This window comes from Micropterus salmoides, unplaced genomic scaffold, assembly GCF_014851395.1.
Source record: "Micropterus salmoides isolate LMB-PRFRI ecotype aquatic unplaced genomic scaffold, ASM1485139v1 Ms_hic_scaffold_2, whole genome shotgun sequence".
Lineage (NCBI taxonomy): Eukaryota > Metazoa > Chordata > Actinopteri > Centrarchiformes > Centrarchidae > Micropterus > Micropterus salmoides.
The window spans coordinates 51432891-51459756 of record NW_024041150.1 but is presented as its reverse complement, the minus strand read 5'-3'; the positions used below and the strand labels follow the sequence as shown (position 1 = coordinate 51459756).

Sequence of the window (26866 nt, the reverse complement as noted above, 5' to 3'; positions counted from 1 at the left end):
CGTTTGAGTGCCTCTTTTCTTCTTCGTTTCTACATCAACAGAGACATACAGAGAGAAAGACAGTGAGTGAGAGGTCATGGTGAAGCAAGCTATCCAGAAGCAGCTGACACTAATGGCACCAGTGTAAACCTGTTTCCATCAAAACAAGTCATTCATGCTGCAATTTTTTACAACAAAGTAGTTATTTTTTAATGCAATTATAATACATCTTGTCAAATCTAATTTTGAGTAATAGTGTGACTTTATAAATTTAAGCTGTAATAACATTATTAAGAAGAAAAAGATTTGTTCAATCACATGACAATTACCTGGAAGTTTTGACAGGAGCCATAACAGCGGGTGAGAACTGTGAACTTTTATGCTCCAGTCTGTTTTTCTACAGCTGCTCTACCAGGTCACAGTGTCCCATGCTACTTTAGACATGAATAAATCAGTTCAGTTCAACTTTCAGACTCAGGGTCCATTAGAAAAACATACAACATTATAGACCCACAACACATCTTAAAATACAACAGCACAAATAAAATATGATTAAACACTGGCACTTTTTAAAAACAAAACAGGTATACCAATTCTTCCCACGTGACTGATATTGTACAACACCAGCGTTTCCCATAAGTTCATTTATTTTTGGCCTCGCCACAATATAAACGCTGACCACCACAGATTGATTTTGTTTTTTCTTTTACTAAGCCTATTTAAAATCGTATTTGATTGCAGAGTGCCGTAGCGCGTTCACGCAGCACTTCCTCCGCTCGTCCCCTCTCACTTTCTCTCACTCATGGAACACCGCTGCACAAATCTGAGTCTGAAAAAGTGGTTGTTAAACTACTCCTTTAAGCTAATGAGGAGATGTTTCTTTTTGGATTTTGAGTGTTTATTTATTATGTGCTCTAGCTTTTCCAACTGTTAATGAGAAAATAATGGTCCAAGATGATATGTAAAATGTTCTTGGGGGAAGCTAGACCCAGCTCTAGCTTTAAAACGATGTTGGCTGACATAATCACCGTCTTGTTGCTAACTTCACCGCGGAGCCCTACACGCCCAAAAACGATGCCAAGGGGTCTTAACTACGGGGGGCGCAGCGCATGAATACAGGAGCACGTGACCCAGTAAAGGGGTCTAGAAACACCTATGAATCAGGGAGACAGTATCGTGTTAAAATGTATTTTTGAACAGCCTGTTGTGCAGGTTGTACTTGGTTACTTTCACTCGACTGATGCCTCGTGGCCTCATAGCTGAGACATAATAAACAAACAAGGGTCCAAATAAATTGTTGTTTAGAAACAGCTGAAGTAACTGCAGCTCATGTTCGTTCCTGTCTCAGGTCATTCAGAGAATAATAACGCAGGCAGACTGTTTGTCACTGTGATAAACTCACCAACACACGAGGAAATATAATGACTCTGCTTCACTTTTCACCAGCATTGTTTCCGCTGCGCGCTCCCGACACAACACGTGCTGCACCGCACATGCGCCGCGCGGGAAAACTCCCGGAACAAAGAAAAGAGAAACGCTCGTGAGTTTTTCTTTCAGCTTCCTCTCTTCAAGATGAAAACAGGAACCACGGAGACACTTTGGAAATCAAACCACGTCAACACAAACCCTGGAGCGGGTTTTCAGGCTCTGATCTCTAACAACAGAATGAACGGATGATACACGGACCCTCGAGGCTCTTCCTCGTGTCTTTAGTCTCGTGATGAAGTCATGAACACTGACCTGAACATCGGCGCTATCAGAGCTCGAGGCTGCTGTTTGGCTCCTGTGGTCCGGGTTCTGGTTCTCCATCGTCCTGCAGGTCTCCGCTGTGACTGGTGGACCGTGTTGTCCTGGACTGAGTCTGGATTCTGGTCTCGGAGCTCTTCAGGCTGAGATACAGGAGCGCTGCGGGATCCCGCGGAGTGTTCTCGCGATGTCACGGCGTCTCGCCCCGCCCCTTAGTTACCGTTGCTCAGGCAGCAGATTCACAGCCTGTTTGAAACAAAGCAGCTTCTCTGTAGCTGCTGAAGTTGGTTTAGCGCGTCAGACTGCTGTGATGATTTTACTGAAGTCAGATTTGAATGATCTTTATTGTTTTTATACTCAGGTACAATGACGTGTCGTAATGCTTCTGTTAATGTAATTAAAATAAAACAAATAAATGACAGCAGAACTAGAAAACAGCTGTAAACTAAAAGTCCTGGACTTTGAAACAGATTAAAATAACACATTTACAGAGGTGAATGTTACATAATGAATCAACAGATGCTCAGTCTTTGTATTTCTAAATGGTGTCTGTGGTAGCAGTGTGTGTGCTTCATCTTTGTGAGGAAGAAGAGTCTTTGTTGGGCCTTGTTAACCAGCTGTGAGCTGTTGGAGGACCATGTCAGCTGTTTTCACACATTGACTCAGAGGAACTTTATGACTATGACCTCTTTCCACTGCTTCTCCGTGTGTGTGAGGGGGAGGTGGACTCTCTGCTTTGTTCTGCTGAACTCAGCCATGATGTTCCACTTCACGCCTGCGGCCCGTCCCCTCATTGTCTCAAACCAGCCCAGCACCTGTAAAGTGTGATTATGGGGTTGGGGGTGCAGTCGTGGGTGTAGAGGCTCAGCACGCTGCCCTGTGGGGTTCCTGTGTTTATGAGGGTGGAGGAGGTGTGCTTACCTATTCTGACCTGCTGTGGTCGGTCCGTGACCCATGATCACAAAGACAAACCAAAGCCCAGGTTGAGAGTCTGGTCGATAATTATTTTAAAATAGGACTAACTCTGGAACATTTCCAAATGTGTGTCGAGTTCAATACGTCTACAAGAGGATACATGATTACAAATGTGGCTTTCAAATCATCTGGACCAGCACTGCTGCTTTCTTTCAGCTCACATACAGCATAAAAACATCACCAGGAAAATGAGACATGAGAAGTGGCAAAGTTTGAGGAAACAGATATATAATCATAATGAACGTGTTGGGAACCACAAAAATGCTGATTAAAAGCACAGGGAATAAGTAAGGGAGCAGAAATAATATCAGTTTTTATCTGGTTTAAGAATTCTTTGTTAGTTTTATTGAGAATACTGTTCAATTGATTGTGAAAAGCATCTGCAGGTTTCAGCAGACTCTCATGACGAGCGATGTTTGACCCAGGTTTGATCTAGGTTTGATCTGTTTGATTAGAAAGGCTGATGAGATGTGAGCTGGTCCGAGGTAAATATCTGCATTTAACTCTAATTGTTTTTACAAGTTACTTTAATAACAACTTCAGAGCAAAGAAAATTTCAGGCATCTTCAACAAAAGGAATGAAGTGAAACTATACCTGAGGGCACGGGAAGGGTTTTTATTTTATGTGTTTGTCTGATTTTTAAGTCCTGCAGGCTCTCGCCCTACAGAGTGGAGGAGACGTAAATGTCAATCTACATTTGTCAGTAATCATTAATGCACTATTGTTGGTAAAAACAGCATCATTAAGCAAAAACTAAAACAAATAGTTAAATAAACTAAGTGTGTAATGATGTGATTTCAGTCCTCTGACTTCATGTGTTTTATTTACCATCTTAAATCTATGTTTAGAAAAATCATAACAATTTTTAAGCAGATTTTTAATGAAGTGTTTGTTGACAAACATCTGCTGCTTCTCTCGGCAGCTAAGAGAGTCCAAACACATCATTAACATCACAGTGAAGCTGTTTGTTCACTTAACGGGCCATCGTGTGTTTGTCCAGGTCGGCTCTCTATTCAAATGGGGATCAGCTGCTTGAAAAGGCGACTGATGCGCATTTTCACCTCTCTTCAGGTGATCAGCTTGAATAGGAGGCAGAGAGCTGAACATGTGGACATCAGCTGGCTATTCAGCTGCATTAATGAGCAGCCCAAACAGATGCAAACACAAAGCCACTGAAGGAAAACTGTGTGTTGTGAATGTAGCCTGCAAACCTCTTTAGTCTCCGTTAATAAAGAAGAAATTAGAAATATAACAACAACATGTTGATGTGATGCTCACTTAATAAATAAATGTTGGTAGTTGGGAATAATATTTGGGGAGGATCTCTTCTCTGTGGCATCATTTAATTTACAGAACATGCCCACAACTTTGAAGATGTTTTATTTTTTAGTGCAAAGCAAAGAACAAATAGGACAAAATAACAGTCAATGTGCATAACTATTCACCCCCCTAAAGTTAATACTTTGTAGAGCCAATCACAGCTCCAAGTCGTTTTGGATAAGTCTCTATGAGCTTCCCACATCTCACCACTGGGATTTTTGCCCATTCCTCCTAACAAAACTGCTCCAGCTCCTTCAAGTTGGATGGTTTGTGCTTGTGAACAGCAATCTTTAGGTCTGACCATAGATTTTCTATTGGATTGAGGTATGGGCTTTGACCAAGCCATTCCAACACATTTACATGTTTCCTCTTAAACCACTCAAGTGTTGCTTTAGCAGTGTGTTTGGGGTCATTGTCCTGCTGGAAGGTGACCCTCCGTCCAAGCATCAAATCACGCAGAGTTGTACAGGTTTTGCTCAAGAATATCCCTGTATTTAACTCCATCCATCTTTCCCTCAACTCTGACAAGTTTCCAGTCCTGGCTGCTGAAACACATCCCCACAGCCTGATGAGGGATGGTGTTCTTTGGGTCATGTGATGTGTTGGGTTTGCGCCAGACATGAGACCAGAGCACCTTCCTCCGTACATTTTGGGAGTCTCTCACATGCCTTTTTGCAAACTCAAAACATGCATTTTTGGTTTTTGCTGAAAGTAATTGCTTTCTTCTGGCCACTCTGCCATAAAGCCAGACTCTATGGAGCGTACGGCTTATTGTCGTCCTATGTACAGATACTCCAGTCTCTGCTGTGGAACTCTGCAGCTCCTCCAGGGTTACCTTAGGTCTCTGTGCTGCTTCTCCGATTAATGCCCTCCGTGCCCGGTCCGTGAGGTTTGGTGGGCGACCTCGCTATAACATTGGCCCTTACTTGTTTGGAGAGTTCCTTGGTCTTCATGGCAGTGTTTGGTTAGTGGTGCCTCTTGCTTAGGTGTTGCTGCCTCTGGGGCCTTTCAAACAAGACAGATCATGTGAACCAGAGCTTTTTATGGGCTTCATTACAAAGGGGGTGAATACATATGCACATGCAAATTTTCAGTTTCTTATTTCAAAAAAATAGTTTTATGTATATATTTTTCTCATTTCACGTCAACTATTGTGTTCTGATCATCACATAAAATTCAGATTAAAAAAACATTGAACTAAAGGCTGTAATGTAACAAAATAGGTGGGGGGTGAATACTTTTGCAAGGCATAGTACCTGATAGGCCTATAAATGTTTCCTTTTTTTATTGACAAGATTACATTCAAAACTCTCGTACAGGAAGAAAAAAAAAACGTACAAACCCAGAAAATACATAGATAAAAAGAAAAGAAAAGGAGGGGGTACTACTTAGGCAAAACGGCTATAGAAAACAAAACAAAGCCTTGTTTGGGCGCAGCATAGCAGGGGAGAGTTCACAAACCATGAAAAATAAGGCTTAGGAGATTTCCACTTACTACCATGGATGTGATATTTACCCATCAGAACAATCATATAGATCAGATGAGGACGGATCTACATTGTCCCAAAATCAGGAAATCATCAATCTTAATTATGTAGATCAGACCAGAAGTTTTTTGACATGGGACATTTAAAAACAAACAAAAAACCATGTATTCCCAGGTCTCCTCAGCTGCCTCTCAAAATACACAGGGCGCTATCTCAAATTTGAACCTTCTTTTAAGAAATCAGCAACTGGATTGGTTTTTATGATTTATTCTTCAGTGAGTTCCTTTGATTTTGGGGGAGATGGGCCGTTTGATGAATTTGAGATGTGGTTCATCTATGGACACGGTTTCAATACTTGGAACCTGTACACACAGTCCTCTGTCGTAATATATATAAAAAAACCTTAGAAAAAAAATCACTAATAAATGTGTTATTACACTTTTTTTTAATCATGTGTTAAATTCATTAATTACAAGATTCTGTGCAGTTAAGATTCTATTTGTCATTTGTGAGACGGCGATTAAGCTAGCCGCGCCTACATTTGGAGTGCACACATATTAACGCCTTTAGGGTAAATCCACTGAAACGAGCTGACAGGCAGGTTAGCGACTTTATCCTGTCAGTTTCTCTCTTTACAAAAACAAGTGTTGCAGTATGAGAGTCCTACTGAAGAGAGGCTGTGAAGTCTTGTTATGAGAATCACATACAACATTATTTATCATATTGGGTCAGACTTGATGAATGTAGTTTTTTTCACATTAAACTGGAGGGATAATGATATAAAGTGCTTAATTTAAGAAAAAAATAAAATGTGTAGCTTCAAGTGATGAAGTGCAGTCTTAACCAATTTTATAATAACAGTGAATACATTTTAACATATGAACAGCTGTAACGCCTCCTCTTCTCTTTCATTCTCTACCACTTCCCTACTTTCTCTTGTTCAGTGAGAAACGTGAGCTCTAGTTTGTCCTGCCAGTCAGCATTGGAGATCTATGAGATGTTCTGGTTCTGAATTGCCCGTGGGAGGAATGTACATTAGAATCTGCACATTCTTGATTAAAAGCCACGTGAAATCCATTTTCTCTTTTGCCTCCTCTCTCCCTTTGTGTTCCAAAACGATACCTGTGTATCACACTCGCGGACTCGCAATGCCATTTGGAATGTGCAGATTTGATTGGCTGAGCGGCCTGAGACGATTGGAGAACATGCGATTGGGTCTGTGAGTTTCCTGTGCGGCTAAACCAGTACAGTAAATGCTAGAAAAGCTGCGCGGGTTAAAAAAGAAACGCTCCGTCACAAGGTAGTAATTCTCAATAATAAATTGGCTGCAGGTCGGTCCGCCTTTTAGTGACCTCTGCTATACAGGATGGAAATGACATTAATTGGATCATATTCACAGAAAGTATAATGTGTGTGTGTGTGTGTGTGTGGGGGGGTAATGTAAATATCCAGCCCCTCTGCACCAACAGACCTTCTGCTTGTTCCTTGTGCTTATTTGTCATATTTTCTGAAGCCACAACTAATATTGTTGAGTGGAAACAGTTCATTGAACGTCCAGTTTCAAATGATGAGTCAAAGCTTCTCTTTGTGTCGACTACTTTAATGAGAATATTGAAAAGGACTCGAGTCTCCTGCTCAGATTATTACAGCACCAACCCTGGCAGGATGCAAGTTAAACAGAAAGCAACACATTTACTGACAGAACAGAAAGCAAACAGCTGTTAAAATGGAGTCAGATAATGTAATGAGCAGACATGTCTTCACCTCAGCTGGCGCCATCATTAACGAATCTGCGGCTCTTTGTTTCTACTAGAATTGGCTTTGCTTTCAGTCTGAACAAACCTCAACAGATTCAAAACCACATTTAGAAAATAACAACAGATCAAAATACACAACTACTCTATATACAGTTAACACATTTCAAATCTGGAGAAAAAATGTAAAGTAACTAAAGAAACAAGAAATGACATGTTTAAGAGAAACATCATGGGAAGTTGATTTTACTCCAAACTATTTTGATGATGTTCTCAGGACCCCACAAGATTTAATATAATGAAGAGAGTGGACTCTTCAGAAGATACAGCTAATAGATTTGGTCTCTATAGTAATCACTTCTATTGATATTTGCAAGTGAGAAGCTATTTGAGAGAAAAAGTCCACATGAGAACTCTTGGAGACCTCCACCCTTTTTGAGATGCACGGTAAAGACTCACCAGAGCCAAAACCCCAAAAACACAACTGGACACATCTACCAAATACTTCAGGAAATACAACTGTGTACCATACTATACTAAACAAAAACAGGGACATGAGTAAATGAAATGTATTGACACAATAAAGTATAAGCAAAAGAAAATAAAAACAGTGAATACAGATATAAAATAAAGATTAAATATGTTTCACTACAATAACAAGAAAACATGAAGCTCACAGAAACAATATTTCATCCAGCGTGGAGCTTCATTCTTGACTTTGAGGAACACATCTGTAATAAATGTGTCTAAACTCAAGCCTTACACACTACCTCTTTGTTGGAGCTTTTGACCACATCCCATGGCCTTCTTCAGCAAACTGAACCTCCTCAGTCGTCATCACATGACTCTAGTCCAGCACAGTCACATGATAACAGGCGGATGTTCTCAGGTGGAGATGGTAACCTCTGTCTCTGTCAGAGGCTCTCTGGTGTCAGAGGTGAATCTCCTTGATTTTTCTCCAGTTGTCGACTCGTAGATGGATTACTGCATGGGTGACGACAATCCTCAAACTTTAAACCAGGACTTCCCAGTGGGACTCCCTTACATGGCTGGACTGTCACAACATCCAGAGCCTTTAAGTTACAAACCATCCAACAACTTCAGATCTCTGCTGGTAGGAAGACTGAAGAGGTGTTTGGCATCACATGTGACAGAAAGGGAACTGTCTGCCTGTGAACACCAGACCTGAACCACTCACAGCATCGACTGGGAAGAGGTCAAAGGTCACGGAGCAGGTTTCAGTGGATGGCCGGAGAAAGATCAAGGAGGACATTCACATCTGACACCTGAGCCTCTTTGAACATAGACAGAGGATACCATCTCCAGCTGAATACATGTTTACCAGCGTCATACTGAGGTCATGGGATGACAACTAAGCCTGTTGCATTGGCTGAAGAATTATTCTGATTCCAGCCATGATGCGTGTCAGGTCAAGTTAACGACTTGCCCACCGACATTCATCTTACTTTACATTGTTGTGACGTTATCTATAGTAGCAGGAGAGTTGTATCGCTGTCTGGAGCTGCTGTGCTACTCCACGTCTCTCGTGTTAGCTCTGCAGCAGCAAGTAGCGACAGTTTGCTAACAAACAACCTAGCTAACGTTCATCACATTACTTGCTGTGTGGTTCGTTCATGTGTCGTTCTGTGCGTCATAAAGGCGGGGTATCGCATACTGCGCTAGCAGTTAAACTTCAAGTTTTGAATCATTTCTTACAGGAGAAAATGAACGTTTGATGTGGAATAAAACTATATCACATGAACAAAGAGTTCATTAACAAATATTCCACTTATTAATAAAAGCAAGACACCTGTCTAAACTTATGATTTTACTTCAATTTGTTATAACAATTACCATACTTTTAAATAAATGTTCAAAACAATCTTGAATAAGATATATCAAAATTATAATAAGTGTGGGTTGTGGTGGCGCATAGATAGGATGCTTGCCTTTGGTGTGAGAGACCCGCGTTCGATTCCCACTGTGAGAAACTTAACCTCTTGTTGCTCCAGAGGCGTGCGACCTTTGACATGTATAGCAATTGTAAGTTGCTTTGGATAAAAGCGTCAGCTAAATGAATAAATGTATGGAAATGCAAGTCTGGCAAACGCAGATTGCAAAAATTTCATCTTTTCTAAGCAAAAGTTCAACTGGTCTTTTTAAAACTCTTCATATTGAATCATATCATTTGAAAATTAGTTTTCTAGAACACCATGTTAGCTAGTTTATAAATCATATATTTAAGAAGTGTGTTCATTTGACACGATTTGCGCAGCGTGGAAGCTGGATTCAGCGCAAAAATGTTAAACTAATTTGACAGCGGTGTGCGCGCGAGCTACATCAAATTTGATGTAGGTATTCGCTACTTAAGCAGCAACCGTTTAACCCCAAAACTGATGTTTCTTTGGTGGAAATAAAGCTTCACAGTTTGGTCCCTATGCCAGAGTTAACCAGTGTACAGTAGTAGCTTCCATGTCTCTGATAAGCACGCAACAGTTTTGTTCCCCACAAGAGAAACACTTGATGTAGCCTTTACAAATTAGTCCTGACGTTTTAAAGCGCGGTTAATAGTGAAATCCGGTATTAACCGCATTCCTAATCAGGAATCAAGAAGGCAGGAGGAAACACCTCACTTGGCTCTGAAATATGTTCAAAACGAAGCATCATGAGTGCGTTGGTGGCCTTTAAGGCTACTGCTCTGAGCAAACATTTTCCCACATTGTTCACACCAGTACGGTTTCTCTCCAGTGTGAACACGTAGGTGGATTTTTAGATCACCTGATGTAGTGAACGCCTTCCCACACTGGTCACAGCTGTACGGTTTCTCTCCAGTGTGAACACGTAGATGTATTTGTAGTTGATTTGATGTAGTGAAAGTTTTCCTACACTGGTCACAGCTGTACGGTTTCTCTCCAGTGTGAATACGTCGGTGCCTTTGTAGGTGACTGGATGAAGTGAAAGCTTTCCCACATTGGTCACAGCTGTACGGTTTCTCTCCAGTGTGAACACGTCTGTGAGATTCTAGGTTACCTGCTTGAGTGAAAGTTTTCCCACACTGGTCACAGCTGTAAGGTTTCTCTCCAGTGTGAACACGTAGGTGGATTTTTAGTTCACCTAATGTAATGAACGCCTTCCCACATTGGTCACAGCTGAATGGTTTCTCTCCAGTGTGAACAAGTTGGTGTTTTTTTAGGTGACCTGATTGAGTGAAAGCTTTCCCACACTGGTCACAGCTGTACAGTTTCTCTCCAGTGTGAACGCGTTGGTGGATTTTTAGGTTACCTGACTGAGTGAAAGCTTTCCCACACTGGTCACAGCTGTACGGTTTCTCTCCAGTGTGAAGACGTTCGTGGATTTTTAGGTCACCTGATGTAGTGAACGCCTTCCCACATTGGTCACAGCTGTACAGTTTCTCTCCAGTGTGAACAAGATGGTGTGTTTTTAGGTGACATGATCGAGTGAAAGCTTTCCTACACCGGTCACAGCTGTACGGTTTCTCTCCAGTGTGAACACGTAGGTGGATTTTTAGGTTACCTGATGTAGTGAACGCCTTCCCACATTGGTCACAGCTGTACGGTTTCTCTCCAGTGTGAACACGTTGATGTATTTTAGTTGATTTGATGTAGTGAACGTTTTACCACATTGGTCACACCAGTACGCTTTCTCTCCAGTGTGAAGCATCCGATGTATCTTTAAAGATCCAGATGTTGAGAAGGATTTGCCACAGTGCTGACAGCAGAGACGTTTGAGTGCCTCTCTTCTTCTTCGTTTCTACATCAACAGACAGACACACACAGAGCAAGACAGTGAGTGAGAGGTCACGGTGAAGCGAGCTATCCAGAAGCAGCTGACACTAATGGCACCAGTGTAAACCTGTTTCCATCACAACAAGTCATTCATGCTGCAATTTTTTACAACAAAGTAGTTATTTTTTAATGCAATTATAATACATCTTGTCAAATCTAATTTTGAGTAATAGTGTGACTTTATAAATTTAAGCTGTAATAACATTATTAAGAAAAAGATTTGTTCAATCACATGACAATTACGTGGAAGTTTTGACAGGAGCCATAACAGGGGGTGAGAACAGTGAACTTTTATGCTCCAGTCTGTTATTCTACAGCTGCTCTACTAGGTGAACAACAGTAATAATGATCAAATTACCTTATTAACCACCGTTAAATGTTGTTTACAAGTGAATGTGAAACACGCTGTATTGTTCTGCATAAGAAATAAGAGTATATGAATGTTGTTTTCACAGTGTCCCATGCTACTTTAGACTTCAGACTCAGGGTCCATTAGAAAAACAGACAACATTATAGACACACAACACATCTTAAAATACAACAGCACAAATAAAATATGAATTAAACATTGACGCTTTTTAAAAACAAACAGGTATACCAATTCTTCCCACGAGGTGACTGGTATCGTACAACACCATTACTAGGATTAGTCCGCAGCTGAATAACGCCATTCTGAGAGCCATCCAGTTGACAGATAAATTTGTACATCCGATTTCTCAGAGCCTGGAAAGTGTTGACTCCTGCCTTACAGAACAAGTCACCTGCGCTACACTACCTAGGTTTTTAAGCATTATCCGCATACAGTCAATCATTATATGCAGCCTGAAGCTCATGTAGGGTGGGTCTTTTTAAACTTTGCCAAAATGGGGCAGTATAGAGAGGAGTGCATTATGCCTTAAAGAGCCTTATCTGAACGTGGTCTGAACACAGCTATTTGATATGTGAAGAAGTGCCCCAGGTATTTTGTTTGATTACAAATATTTAGCACTTGAGGACAGATTCCGATAACGAACGAGACTCCGGCATGCTAACTAGTTACGCGGACCCGTGCAATCTAAATGTTTGTCCAATAAATAATTTAGACAATTTTCAATCTAGGCACAGTCAAGTCTTAGAGACAATAAGAACACTAAAAGCTGCCAGAACTAGAGACATATTTGGCATAGATTTGTGCATGCTGAAAGAACTCAGTTCCACATTATTAACACCAGTAACCAAAACTGTCAATCTCTCCATTATTGTGGCAGTATTTCCAAGTGTGTGGAAGTCAACTGCTGTTGTTCCAGTTTTCAAAAATGGAGATCCATTGTCAGTGGACAATTACAGACCAATCAGCATCATACCTACAGTGTCAAAAGTCACAGAGAAACTAATTTCCCAAAGAATAATAACACATTTGAATACCACTACATTTTCCCTTCATTCAATGCAATTTGGTTTCAGAACTCAACACTCCACGGAAAATGCTAATTGCTTTTTCATAGAAAATATCAAACATTTACTGGATAAAGTTGCCATGGTTGGAGCTGTGTTTCTCGATCTAAAAAAGCCTAAGACTTCTCCTCAGATGCAATAAAATGGTTAGAATCATATCTATCGAATCGCTCACAGTCAGTCAGGATCAGTGAATACCACTCACAGTCCCTTGCCTTGTCCACAGGGGTACCTCAAGTTTCTATTTTGGAGCCTATTTTCACTTTATATAAACGACCTCCTTTCAGTTTGTCCAGACATCTATATTCAGATGTATGCAGACGATACAGTCATTTATACCCATGGTAAAAACACAAAACAAGTTGCTGAAAAACTTGGCTAAATCAATCCGGCTTAAAACTTAATGTAAATAAAACAGTTTCAATGTACTTTTCTAAATAATCAGGCAGATAGTGGAGGCAGAAGTGACAGGGAAAAAAGAAAAATAAAAAAAAGTTGTGTCAGAATTCAAATACCTAGGCATCTTAATAGACTCTAAACTAACGTTTAAATCACAGATAAAAAAGGTCTGCAATCGAGTCAAATTTAATATCGCAAATTTTCGGTTCATAAGATCACACTTGTCACTTCAGGCAGCTAAAATGTTCATGTACAGTATGGTTCTGTCTCACATCACTTACTGTCTTACAACCTGGTCACAGGAAAACAAAACAAAACTTTAGAATCACTATACAAACAGACAATCAAAATTCTGGATAAAAGACCATCAAGATATGCTTTTGTAATATGGCACAATGGTGATAAGCTTTTAAGTTGAGAAAATGTCATCAAGCATTCAAACCTCTGTCTGTTATACAAAATCATCCATGGTCTGTCATCTCCTCCACTCAGTCAGTTTGTAAACATCAGGAAAACCACACCGAGAGCAAAACGAGAGTCGGCCCGAGGAGACGGTTCCTCTGCGGAAAAGTGCATATAGTCAGAGTGCCTTTTCAGTCACAGCAGCACAGGAGTGGAACTCTGTCCCTCAGAATATCAGAGAACTCACCACATACACATCAGACATGTCAGCATTGATAAGAATATGCATCTCCCTCAACCCAACCGTGCTGCCACTTTTGTCTCTGCTGTGTCAATGTGTAGTATTATTTATTTATTTTTTTTAACCTAATGTCTATATTATAGCAAACTTGTACACTGTATTTATCAACAGGATTTAAATAGTTTTATATGTTTTACTGTTCTTTTATATTTGTATTGTTCACTGTAATCTTCTTATTGTTTTTTTTATTTATTTATTTATTTTTTGGTAGACAATTTTAAGATCTGTCCTGGGACAACGGATGAAAAATAGCCTTTTGGCCAATTCTGGTGCATTTGCAACAATGTTAATTAATGTACACTGTCCCTGTCAAATAAATGATTAGATAAAAATCTGGAAAGTTGAGATCCTTATCCCCTTCGTTCCACATATCATGACAACACTCTTCTTAGCATTGTATTGCACATCACATTTGACCCCATAATCAAACATATATTCAGCAGCTGTTGAAATCCATCACTGCTAGGAGAAACAATGGCCAGCTCATTGGCCTACAAATCATTTAACAGTTAACAGTTGTTAACAATCATACAGCTAGTTCTGCAGCCTTAGTTGTTCTGATAAATCATTCATACATGTTGAAGAGGGCTGGGGAGAGTAAACCCCGTGTCGTATTCATCTACTTGCCTCATACACAAGTCACACAATACAACCATTCACAGCACAGAGAGCTTCACAATGAGCAATGTCAATACAATTTACATTTGAACACACAATTACACCTTTTGATAAATAAACACCACTCAAAAGAACATCTGATTTCCTACAGCACAACAACAGATCTTCACTTGTGAGCTTGGCCCATCCCAGTTTAGCCTTGCAGGCACCATTATCCTCGTTGGTCATCTCAGGAAGACTATCGACAACATAACAAATGGTCAGGGCCGTGCAGACATCTTTGGAAGGGCAGGTGTTCAAAGTATAGAAAGGGCACATGGAACAAGGCTTTAAATAGGGCTGTTCTCAAAATATCGATACAGAAACATATTGTTATGTCAATGTTTCCCCTATATACATTCAAGAGCGGTGGTGCGCCGCCGCTGGATTGTGGCCGCCGCTACTAAAAATTCCCACAGTCATTATCATATCAGTGCGCTACTAATTTTCACTCACACGCTGTGCAAGCACGGTAACACTTCCTCTCATCATTCTTCAAACAACATCTGCGTGCACCGTAACTCTAAATCGGGAGGTGCGTAGAGAGTGTTTGATTGTCCGAGCGGCAGAAATTGACGGTGAACGCGAGCGGAGGAAAATATTCTGGCACTAATATGTGTTGGTTACGGTGTGTTGGCTTCTCAAGACCAAGAAAAGTCTGTCTGTTTTTCCCCCCAACTGCTGGAAAAGTGAAGCCGGTTTGCGCTAAGCTAGCTAACAGCTCCCCTCCCCTCAGACTGTGCAGCTGAGCAGGAAATTTTATAGAGTAGGCTGCGTCTTTATGTAACTGAACATTAGCTCAATTTATAGAAAGTAACTGGCAGCTGTAATTTACTGCTGCCTACTTGTCCAATTTTGAGACCATCAGGTAAAACTTAGAGTAAACTGGTGAAGCCTACAGCTCTGTCCTGTAGCCTAGTCTGAAAAAGTGGTTGTTGGGAAAAGGCGGTGACAAATTAGTGATGCAAACTAGTCCTTTTAAGCTAATGAGGAGACGTTTCTTTTTGGATTTTGAGTGTTTATTTATTATCTGTTCTAGCTTTTCCAACTGTTAATGAGAAAATAATGGCCCAAGATGATATGTAAAATGTTCTTGGGGGAAACACAGGGAAGACCCAGCTCTAGCTTTAAAACACTGTTGGCTGACATTGTCCACCAGATCACAAATGATTGAACCAGAAGGGACGTAGGCATCATGAAATAAACTTGAGGTGGATCAGTTACAGCAGCACACAAACTCCCGTCAGCCTGGACCTTGACAGCCAATACCCAGCTCCAGCTTTAAAACACTGTTGACATAACGTACAGGGAACAGTTGCAGTTGACGGGTTGCTGCTGATACTACTGGAGGCGATCTGTGACTACAGATATTAAAACAAACATAGGATATATATTAGCTGATTAAACAATTATGTGACCATGAATAGATGTAAAGATTGTTGAGTGTTTGGGCCTGGCTCACAGCGACTGACCTGCAGAACAGGGTGTCAGTAGTTTTTATCCTCGGTGCATATATTATATTTATTATTTATATATTTATTATCAGTATATTCAGTTTTACGTTTATTGGAATTCACTTTCAAGCTATTAAATTCAATTTCAAATTCTGCTATTTTTTAACGGCAATTAAAAAAGAAACAGGGAGTAGGATCCTTCACTCGTGTAATGACTGTTGCATAGATTGTCCATCAGACCACAAAAGATTGAACCAGAAGGGACGTAGACATCATAAAATAAACTTGAGGTGGAGCAGTAAATAATAACTTGCTGTTTTGTGTCACGTAAACATGTTTCAGTTATTTTAAATGAGATAATAAGGTATTCCGTCAAATACAAACTTAAAGATTAATTATTCAACTTCATCATTAATTCATATTTTTGTATGTTCTGCTTCAGCCTCATTTTTGCCCTCCTGAATACGTGATGGTTATTATTTACTTTTATTGCCCAGTCTGACCCACTAATCAACATGTTAGTCACTGTGAATCCACTGCTTTCCATCCTGCATTAGTCCAGAGTTGTAACGAACATTAAACCTTGACTGAGACACAGATAATCACCGTCTTGTTGCTAACTTCACCGCGGAGCCCTACACGCCCAAAAACGATGCCAAGGGGTCTTAACTACGGGGGGCGCCGCGCATGAATACAGGAGCACGTGACCCAGTAAAGGGGTCTAGAAACACCTATGAATCAGGGAGACAGTATCGTGTTAAAATGTATTTTTGAACAGCCTGTTGTGCAGGTTGCACTTGGTTACTTTCACTCGACTGATGCCTCGTGGCCTCATAGCTGAGACATAATAAACAAACAAGGGTCCAAATAAATTGTTGTTTAGAAACAGCTGAAGTAACTGCAGCTCATCTCAGGTCATTCAGAGAATAATAACGCAGGCAGACTGTTTGTCACTGTGATAAACTCACCAACACACGAGGAAATATAATGACTCTGCTTCACTTTTCACCAGCATTGTTTCTGCTGCGCGCTCCCGACACAACTCGTGCTGCACCGCGCATGCGCCGCGCGGGAAAACTCACAGCACAAAGAAAAGAGAAACGCTCGTGAGTTTTTCTTTCAGCTTCCTCTCTTCAAGATGAAAACAGGAACCACGGAGACACTTTGGAAATCAAACCACGTCAACACAAACCCTGGAGCGGGTTTTCAGGCTCTGATCTCTAACAACAGAATGAACGGATGATACACGGACCCTCGAGACTCTTCCTCGTGTCTTTAGTCTCGTGATGAAGTCATGAACACTGACCTGAACATCGGTGCTATCAGAGCACGAGGCTGCTGTTTGGCTCCTGCGGTCCGGGTTCTGGTTCTCCATCGTCCTGCAGGTCTCCGCTGTGACTGGTGGACCGTGTTGTCCTGGACTGAGTCTGGATTCTGGTCTCGGAGCTCTTCAGGCTGAGATACAGGAGCGCTGCGGGATCCCGCGGAGTGTTCTCGCGATGTCATGGCGTCTTGCCCCGCCCCTTAGTTACCGTTGCTCAGGCAGCAGATTCACAGCCTGTTTGAAACAAAGCAGCTTCTCTGTAGCTGCTGAAGTTGGTTCAGCGCGTCAGACTGCTGTGATGATTTTACTGAAGTCAGATTTGAATGATCTTTATTGTTATTATACTCAGGTACAATGACGTGTCGTAATGCTTCTGTTAATGTCATTCAAATAAAACAATGCATCATATGCACATGCAAATTTTCAGTTTCTTTGTCAAAAAAATAGTTTTATGTATATATTTTTCTCATTTCACGTCACCAACTATTGTGTTCTGATCATCACATAAAATTCAGATTAAAAAAACATTGAACTAAAGGCTGTAATGTAACAAAATAGGTTAAAAAGCCAACTTTTGCAAGGCACAGTACCTGATAGGCCTATAAATGTTTCCTTTTTTTATTGACAAGATTACATTCAAAACTCTCGTACAGGAAGAAAAAAAACCTTACAAATCCAGAAAATACATAGATAAAAAGAAAAGAAAAGGAGGGGGTACTACTTAGGCAAAACGGCTATAGAAAACAAAACAAAGCCTTGTTTAGGCGCAGAGTTTAATGCAGGGGAGAGTTTAAAATCGTTCACAAACCATGAAAAATAAGGCTTAGGAGATTTCCACTTACTACCATGGATATGATATTTACCCATCAGAACAATCATATAGATCAGATGAGGATGGATCTACGTTGTCCCAAAATCAGGAAATCCATCCATCCATTGTCAACCGCTTATCCTGCGTACAGGATCGCGGGGGCATCGGACGCAAGGCGGGGTACACCCTGGACAGGTCGCCAGTCCATCGCAGGACACACCTAAGGACAATATAGGGTAACCAATCAACCTAGCCTGCACGTTTTTGGACGGTGGGAGGAAGAACCCACGCAGACACGGGGAGAACATGCAAACTCCACACAGAAGGGCCGGGGCAACCTGGGGTTTGGACCCACGACCTTCTTGCTGTGAGGTGACAGTGCTAACCACCACCGTGCCGCCCCAATCAGGAAATCATCAATCTTAATTATGTAGATCAGACCAGAAGTTTTTTGACATGGGACATTTAAAAACAAACAAAAAACCATGTATTCCCAGGTCTCCTCAGCTGCCTCTCAAAATACACAGGGCGCTATCTCAAATTTGAACCTTCTTTTAAGAAATCAGCAACTGGATTGGTTTTTATGATTTATTCTTCAGTGAGTTCCTTTGATTTTGGGGGAGATGGGCCGTTTGATGAATTTGAGATGTGGTTCATCTATGGACACGGTTTCAATACTTGGAACCTGTACACACAGTCCTCTGTCGTAATATATATAAAAAAACCTTAGAAAAAAAATTATCACTAATAAATGTGTTATTACACTTTTTTTTAAATCATGTGTTAAATTCATTAATTACAAGACTCAAGATAATATATCACAAACACCTTTTCTCATACCAATCAATCTTTAACAGTGATTTTCTGTTAACTGTAATAACCCTGTTATTCCACAGAGTGGATCCACAGGGAGAAAAGTTGTGGGTAAATATAATTTTCCAGTATTGAAGAAGTAGTTTGTGGAAGTTCGAAACTTTAATAGGAATCATTGTCGCCTCAAAATCACATTGTAAGAAAAAAAATCAAGCCCACCTACTTTCTTAAATAGAGATCTGGGTGTGTGAAACCACATAGAGTCCAAGGCTTTAATACCCCCCCTTTGACAAGCTGTGGTTTCCTAATATGGAGTTTATTTTTCCAAAGGAATAGGAAAATAATGGAGTTGGTTTTTTAACATTATTAGAAGAGACATACAGGGAGTGACACGGATACATTAATTTGGAAATACCTACTGTTTTAGACAGTGTATTTCTACCAAATACTGAAGAAGTCCTTTGGATGAGGGACAAAACGTCTTCCAGTATCTTCAACCGAGTGCAGTTGCCCTTGACTTTAACCTTCGTTGGATAACTATGACCTGGATGACTGAGAATCTTCACAGACATCTACCAAAGACAGTGGGGTCTCTGGCTGCTTCCACCCAAAGAGTCATTCACACACACACACACACACACACACACAGCAGTGATAGTGAGCTACCATTTACAGTTTCTACAGCTGCTCACACACATTTCTCAACACTGAGACTCTCCATTCGGTCCCAGCAGAAGTCAGTGTGGAAAACAAACAAAACACAAATTATTGTAAATTAGACTGAATGTTGTGTCAATGCACCTGAAAAATAAAAAATGATAAACTCCTCTTTGGCACGTTCAACAGCGAGCGCCTCATTTAACTCCTCTATGAAAGACTTGGGGCAGGTGAGGAGATTTAAAAAGCTACTGAAGCATTTCTGACTGTGTTTCCTCTCTGCAGGCCTGGACCTGAGTCCACTGAGATCTGCTCTCCACACACGTGGTTTATATTTAGTTTCATCCACTCTACATTACTGAGGTCATTAACTTGACTTGGTTTTCTAATCTCTCCACCGTTTACCGTCAGCAGACTGACTTTATCATTGAGAATACCTGTACATGTGTGTTTTTAATGGTTTGATTTGTTTCCTTTCAGTATCTGCTGCTGTAAAACAACATCTGCTCAGTGAAACTAAAGCCAGACTGACTTTTATGGGTCTGTTTAGATTCTCACAGCGCTTTGATGAGGGTCAGGAAACATGGTGGTCTGCTTAAATTAACAGTGACAATGTGGCAAGAGACATAAATACATGAAAATACACATGTATTGACTGTATGTCTCTGTATAACACTTTAGGAAGGTGAGGAACAGCTGTGAGTGATTAAACAGCAGCAGCTTCGTTTTAAAAGGAAAAATAACTGAAACTTGATGCTTTTAATGCGTAGTTTAAATTTTAAATCTATAATTTATAATAACTTCAATAGTTATAAATATAAGAAAGTAATAACAAATAGGTCACTAAACATCAGTAACAGGCTTCAACACCTAAAACTTGAATTGATTTTTTGTAATCCCAGTGTTTCCCATTCATTAACGAGACCATGGCGGCCCGCCACGGTCTAATTTGCTCCGCCATAGTCTCACAATGACCCGAAAATAGTTTTACACATTTCATAAAAACGTTTCAGACCTCGAACATTGTGGTTTGTGGGCGCTGCTGTAAGCTCGCACGCTCTGGCATCCGACTTGAAACAACCACTTTTCTTTTGAGGTAACGTTAACGGCCTGTTTCTGTCACTCATTTGTGAGACGGCGATTAAGCTAGCCGCGCCTACATTTGGAGTGCACACGTATTAACGCCTTTAGGGTAAATCCACTGAAACGAGCTGACAGGCAGGTTAGCGACTTTATCCTGTCAGTTTCTCTCTTTACAAAAACAAGTGTTGCAGTATGAGAGTCCTACCTGAAGAGAGGCTGTGAAGTCTTGTTATGAGAATCACATACAACATTATTTATCATATTGGGTCAGACTTGATGAATGTAGTTTTTTTCACATTAAACTGGAGGGATAATGATATAAAGTGCTTAATTTAAGAAAAAAATAAAATGTGTAGCTTCAAGTGATGAAGTGCAGTCTTAACCAATTTTATAATAAACAGTGAATACATTTTAACATATGAACAGCTGTAACACCTCCTCTTCTCTTTCATTCTCTACCACTTCCCTACTTTCTCTTGTTCAGTGAGAAACGTGAGCTCTAGTTTGTCCTGCCAGTCAGCATTGGGTCTGTGAGTTTCCTGTGCTGCTAAACCAGTACAGTAAATGCTAGAAAAGCTGCACGGGTTAAAAAAGAAACGCTCCGTCACAAGGTAGTAATTCTCAATAATAAATTGGCTGCAGGTCGGCGGTCCGGAGAGGACGGCAGCTGGGTCCAGATCCGGACCGCGGTCCGCCTTTTAGTGACCTCTGCTATACAGGATGGAAATGACATTAATTGGATCATATTCACAGAAAGTATAATGGGGGGGGGGGGGGGGTCCATATCCAGCCCCTCTGAGCCAACAAACCTTCTGCTTGTTCCTTGTGCTTATTTGTCATATTTTCTGAAGCCACGACAAATACTGTTGAGTAGAAACAGTTTCAGTTTCAAATGATGAGTCAAAGCTTCTCTTTGTGTCGACTAATTTAATGAGAATATTGAAAAGGACTCGAGTCTCAAGTCTCCTGCTCAGATTATTACAGCACCAACCCTGGCAGGATGCAAGTTAAACAGAAAGCAACACATTTACTGACAGAACAGAAAGCAAACAGCTGTTAAAATGGAGTCAGATAATGAAGACAATAATATTTGATTCAGTCAGACTTTCACAATAACAAAGGTTTGTTCAGACTGAACACAAATGTGGTCTGTAGTGGTTTTGTAGTTCCCGTTTATTCAGCGCATCTTCCTCCTCACTGGATCAAACCACAACAGGTAAACCCAGAGGCATCTAGGATCTAGTTAGTTTGAAGCGTACAGAGTCCTTCAGACGTTGACCTCAGAACTCAGCAGAAACGTCTTTAGTCTCTTTCCTCCAGTTTCTGTTTTTTCTTGTCTCTCTGTTCATTTGTCAAAGGCAAAGCTGAATTTTTCCTTGAAGCTGAAACATTTCAGACTTGAGCAGACACGTCTTCACCTCAGCTGGTGCCGTCTTTAACGAATCTGCGGCTCTTTGTTTCGACAAGAATTGGCTTTGCTTTCAGTCTGAACAAACCTCAACAGATTCAAAACCACATTCAGAAAATAACAACAGATCAAAATACACAACTACTCTATATACAGTTAACACATTTAAAATCTGGAGAAGAAAATGTAAAGTAACCAAAGGAACAAGAAATGACATGTTTAAGAGAAACATCATGGGAAGTTGATTTTACTCCAAACTATTTTGATGATGTTTTCAGGACCCCACAAGATTTAATATAATGAAGAGAGTGGACTCTTCAGAAGATACAGCTAATAGATTTGGTCTCTATAGTAATCACTTCTATTGATATTTGCAAGTGAGAAGCTATTTGAGAGAAAAAGTCCACATGAGAACTCTTGGAGACCTCCACCCTTTTTGAGATGCACGGTAAAGACTCACCAGAGCCAAAACCCCAAAAACACAACTGGACACATCTACCAAATACTTCAGGAAATACAACTGTGTACCATACTATACTAAACAAAAACAGGGACATGAGTAAATGAAATGTATTGACACAATAAAGTATAAGCAAAAGAAAATAAAAACAGTGAATACAGATATAAAATAAAGATTAAATATGTTTCACTACAATAACAAGAAAACATGAAGCTCACAGAAACAATATTTCATCATTGTTTAACACATCTGTAATAAATGAGTCTAAACTCAAGCCTTACACACTACCTCTTTGTTGGAGCTTTTGACCACATCCCATGGCCTTCTTCAGCAAACTGAACCTCCTCAGTCGTCATCACATGACTCTAGTCCAGCACAGTCACATGATAACAGGCGGATGTTCTCAGGTGGAGATGGTAACCTCTGTCTCTGGAGATGGTAACCTCTGTCTCTGTCAGAGGCTCTCTGGTGTCAGAGGTGAATCTCCTTGATTTTTCTCCAGTTGTCGACTCGTAGATGGATTACTGCATGGGTGACGACAATCCTCAAACTTTAAACCAGGACTTCCCAGTGGGACTCCCTTACATGGCTGGACTGTCACAACATCCAGAGCCTTTAAGTTACAAACCATCCAACAACTTCAGATCTCTGCTGGTAGGAAGACTGAAGAGGTGTTTGGCATCACATGTGACAGAAAGGGAACTGTCTGCCTGTGAACACCAGACCTGAACCACTCACAGCATCGACTGGGAAGAGGTCAAAGGTCACGGAGCAGGTTTCAGTGGATGGCCGGAGAAAGATCAAGGAGGACTTTCACATCTGACTCCTGAGCCTCTTTGAACATAGACAGAGGATACCATCTCCAGCTGAATACATGTTTACCAGCGTCATACTGAGGTCATGGGATGACAACTAAGCCTGATGCATTGGCTGAAGAATTATTCTGATTCCAGCCATGATGCGTGTCAGGTCAAGTTAACGACTTGCCCACCGACATTCATCTTACTTTACATTGTTGTGACGTTATCTATAGTAGCAGGAGAGTTGTATCGCTGTCTGGAGCTGCTGTGCTACTCCACGTCTCTCGTGTTAGCTCTGCAGCAGCAAGTAGCGACAGTTTGCTAACAAACAACCTAGCTAACGTTCGTCACATTACTTGCTGTGTTGTTCGTTCATGTGTCGTTCTCTGCGTCATAAAGGTGGGGTATCGCATACTGCGCTAGCAGTTAAACTTCAAGTTTTGAATCATTTCTTACAGGAGTAAATGTAGTGGAATAAAACTATATCACATGAACAAAGAGTTCATTAACAAATATTCCACTTATTAATTAAAGCAAGACACTTGTCTAAACTTATGATTTTACTTCAATTTGTTATAACAATTACCATACTTTTAAATAAATGTTCAAAACAATCTTGAATAAGATATATCAAAATTATTATTTGTCTATTTTATAACAAGTGTGGGTTGTGGTGGCGCATAGATAGGATGCTTGCCTTTGGTGTGAGAGACCCGCGTTCGATTCCCACTGTGAGACACTTAACCTCTCGTTGCTCCAGAGGCGTGCGACCTCTGACATGTATAGCAATTGTAAGTTGCTTTGGATAAAAGCGTCAGCTAAATGAATAAATGTATGGAAATGTAAGTCTGGCAAACGCAGATTGCAAAAATTTCATCTTTGTTAGCATTTTCTATGTAAAAGTTCAACTGGTCTTTTTAAAACTCTTCATATTGAATCATATCATTTGATAAATTGTTTTCTAGAAAACCACGTTAGCTACTTGATATATCACATCTATAAAAAGTGTGTTCATTTGACACGATTTACGCAGCATGGAAGCTGGATTCAGCGCAAAAATGTTAAACTAATTTGACAGCGGAGTGCGCGCGAGCTACATCAAATTTGATGTAGGTATTAGCTACTTAAGCAGCAACCGATTAACCCCAAAACTGCTGTTTCTTTGGTGGAAATAAAGCTTCATAGTTTGGTCTCTATGCCAGAGTTAACCAGTGTACAGTAGTAGCTTCCATGTCTCTGATAAGCACGCAACAGTTTTGTTCCCCACAAGAGAAACACTTGATGTAGCGGAGCCTTTACAAATTAGTCCTGATGTTTCAGCGCGGTTAATAGTGAAATCTGGTAATCACCGCATTCCTAATCAGGAATCAAGAAGGCAGGAGGAAACACCTCACTTGGCTCTGAAATATGTTCATGTTCTGAGCAAACATTTTCCCACATTGTTCACACCAGTACGGTTTCTCTCCAGTGTGAACACGTTGATGTATTTTTAGTTGATTTGAGCAAACATTTTCCCACATTGTTCACACCAGTACGGTTTCTCTCCAGTGTGAACACGTTGATGTATTTTTAGTTGATTTGATGTAGTGAAACTTTTCCCACACTGGTCACAGCTGTACGGTTTCTCTCCAGTGTGAACACGTCGGTGCCTTTGTAGGTGACTGGATGAAGTTAAAGCTTTCCACACTGGTCAAAGCTGTACGGTTTCTCTCCAGTGTGAACATGTAGGTGGATTTTTAGGTGACCTGATTGAGTGAAAGCTTTCCCACATTGGTCACAGCTGTACGGTTTCTCTCCAGTGTGAACACGTCTGTGAGATTCTAGGTTACCTGCTTGAGTGAAAGTTTTCCCACACTGGTCACAGCTGTACGGTTTCTCTCCAGTGTGAACACGTCTGTGAGATTCTAGGTTACCTGCTTGAGTGAAAGTTTTCCCACACCGGTCACAGCTGTACGGTTTCTCTCCAGTGTGAACACGTAGGTGGATTTTTAGTTCACCTGATGTAATGAACGCCTTCCCACACTGGTCACAGCTGTATGGTTTCTCTCCAGTGTGAACACGGCTGTGAGATTCTAGGTGACCTGCTTGAGAGAAAGTTTTCCCACACTGGTCACAGCTGTACGGTTTCTCTCCAGTGTGAACACATAGGTGTTTTTTTAGGTGACCTGATTGAAAGAAAGCTTTCCCACACTGGTCACAGCTGTACGGTTTCTCTCCAGTGTGAACACGTCTGTGAGATTCTAGGTTACCTGCTTGAGTGAAAGTTTTCGCACACTGGTCACAGCTGTACGGTTTCTCTCCAGTGTGAACACACAGGTGTTTTTTTAGGTGACCTGATTGAGAGAAAGCTTTCCCACACTGGTCACAGCTGTACGGTTTCTCTCCAGTGTGAACACGGCTGTGAGATTCTAGGTTACCTGCTTGAGTGAAAGTTTTCCCACACTGGTCACAGCTGTGCGGTTTCTCTCCAGTGTGAACACGTCTGTGAGATTCTAGGTTACCTGCCTGAGTGAACGTTTTCCCACACTGGTCACAGCTGTACGGTTTCTCTCCAGTGTGAACACGTCTGTGAGATTCTAGGTTACCTGCCTGAGTGAACGTTTTACCACACTGGTCACAGCTGTACGGTTTCTCTCCAGTGTGAAGCATCCGATGTATCTTTAAAGATCCAGATGTTGAGAAGGATTTGCCACAGTGCTGACAGCAGAGACGTTTGAGTGCCTCTTTTCTTCTTCGTTTCTAAATCAACAGACAGACATATAGAGAGAAAGACAGTGAGTGAGAGGTCACGGCGAAGCGAGATATCCAGAAGCAGCTGACACTAATGGCACCAGTATAAACCTGTTTCCATCACAACACCGGAAGTCATTCATGCTGCAATTTTTTACAACATAAAGTAGTTATTCTTTAATGCAATTATAATACATCTTGCCTTATCAGAGTGAGTGTGATCTACTTGCCTCATACAGAGCTCCCACAATACAATCATACACAGCACAGAGCTTCACAATGAGCAGTGTCAATACAATTTTTGATAAATAGACACGGCTCAAAAGAACGCCTGATTTCCTACAGCACAACAACACATCTTCACTTGTGATCTTGGCCCAACCCAGTTTAGCCTTGCAGGCACCATTATCCTCGTTGGTCATCTCAGGAAGACTATCGACAACATAACAAATGGTCAGGGCCGTGCAGACACCTTTGGAAGGGCAGGTGTTCAAAGTATAGAAAGGGCACATGGAACAAGGATTTAAATAGGGCTGTTCTCAAAATATCGATACAGAAACATATTTTTATGTCAATGTTTCCCCTATATGCATTCAAGAGCGGTGGTGCACCGCTGCTGGATTGTGGCCGCCGCTACTAAAAATTCCCACAGTCATTATCATATCAGTGCGCTACTAATTTTCACTCACACGCTGTGCGAGCACAGCAACACTTCCTCTACTCGTTCTTCAAACGACATCTACGTGCACCGTAACTCTAAATCGGGAGGCGCGTAGCGAGTGTTTGATTGTCCGAACGGCAGAAATTGACGGTGAACACGAGCAGAAGAAAATATTCTGGCAGTAAATGTATGTGTCGGTTACTGTGTGTTGGCTTCTCAAGACCAAGAAAAGTGACTGTTGTTTCCCCAACTGCTGGAAAAATGAAGCCGGTTTGCGCTAAGCTAGCTAACAGCTCCCCTCCCCCTAAGACTGTGCAGCTGAGCAGGAAATCTTATAGAGTAGGCTGCGTCTTTTGGCTGCTATGTAACTGAACATTAGCTCAATTTATAGAAAGTAACTGGCA

General features: G+C 41.0%; 1 protein-coding gene and 1 pseudogene across 1 annotated transcript in view; one reads left to right on the top strand and one right to left on the bottom strand.

Moving 5' to 3' along the window:
* LOC119912740 overlaps positions 1-25788 on the bottom strand; it is a 65297-nt pseudogene extending 39509 nt beyond the window's left edge.
* Positions 1-26866, top strand: part of LOC119912601 (zinc finger protein 2-like) — a 746717-nt gene that overhangs the window by 243740 nt on the left and 476111 nt on the right. The window lies entirely within an intron of this gene.